This window comes from Austrofundulus limnaeus, unplaced genomic scaffold (genome assembly GCF_001266775.1).
Source record: "Austrofundulus limnaeus strain Quisiro unplaced genomic scaffold, Austrofundulus_limnaeus-1.0 Scaffold15, whole genome shotgun sequence".
In the NCBI taxonomy this organism is placed as follows: Eukaryota; Metazoa; Chordata; class Actinopteri; order Cyprinodontiformes; family Rivulidae; genus Austrofundulus; species Austrofundulus limnaeus.
In genome coordinates, this window is record NW_013952417.1 from 1,492,736 (window position 1) to 1,494,011 (window position 1,276).

At 37.1% G+C, this 1,276-nt stretch overlaps 1 protein-coding gene across 5 annotated transcripts in view; it reads right to left on the reverse strand.

Moving 5' to 3' along the window:
* The window catches only part of fam49a (family with sequence similarity 49 member A), a 72,975-nt gene that overhangs the window by 47,588 nt on the left and 24,111 nt on the right, over positions 1-1,276 (reverse strand). The gene's annotated exons all lie outside the window — the stretch shown is intronic.

Below are 1,276 nucleotides of genomic sequence, written 5' to 3' on the forward strand. Positions count from 1 at the left end.
TTTGTACAAAGTATTAGATAAATTTTAGGAAGTGTGTTCAATACTTTTTCCCTGTGCCATTCCACATTATTACAAATAACTACCGACATCTGGTGAAAATTTCATGTCATTAGCTCCTCTAGTAATATATTTACTGAGAAAAATGGTGACGTGTTCAATACTTATTTTACCCGCTGTAGATTAAAGTTTTCTGCCGCGGGTGTTCATCCACCCGCGGCATAACGTTCATAACGGTTCCTTCACCCAATAAAGAGAACCAGAGTCAAAATTATACCCAATCAGAACAGAGCAGGGCGGGCCATGCCGTCTGACTGACAGTGCTGCCGTTTTTTTTTTTTTGTTTTTTTTTCTCTGTGGGTGGGGGGTCAGTTTCCTCAGCTCAGGTGAACGCCTCCCGGGAAAGCCCTCTGTGTTTTCCTGGACTATTTTCCACCGAAGATTACTTCGTACTTTATATATATTATATTTCTCGCAGCATTTCTCCTGTAACACTGTGTGCTCTGGTCACACGCGTGTACAATTATTCTCAGGCCCGTGAACGCAGCACGGCGAGCAGTAAAACACGCCCCCTCCACCCATCTCTTTTTTTCCCCTCAAATCTTTATTGAAAATTACACAATGGTTGACAAAATAGTGAAAACAACAATGATATGAACAGCATAAACAAGAAAATAATGCCTGGGGTTACATAGCAAACGTAAATACAGCAATACATGTAGTTATATATAAAGTTAGGTCACAAAAATGTTAAAGTGAGTACATATGTCAGTAGTCTTAATAGCATTACTATTTTTTTGAATATTGGAGTGTTCTAAAATATTTTTTGAATTCCCCTTTAAAGGCTAAAAAGCAAGGTTTCTGAATTGAAAATTTAGATTTATGTATGTAGTTTGCATTTAATAAAATTAGGTTAAATGGTAAATGGACTGAACTTATAGAGCACCTTATCAAGTCCCTCCGGACCCCAAGGTGCTTTACACTTACAGACACTCACCCACTCACACACTGATGATGGTAAGCTACATTGTTACATTGATAATATAAAAATGTTTGGTTTTAATAAAGGGAGAAGAGAAGAATCCAAACAACATGTTTACATAAGTAAGACCCTAGGGTACATGAAAACTAGGGCTGCGACGATTAATCGATTAATCCACAACTAATCGATTATTAAAATAATCGATGACTAATTTAATAATCGATTAATCGTTTCCTTTCTTTGTTGTTCTTTACTTTGTTTTTCTCTCCAAACTGCTTTGACACCTTCCACTGCCAC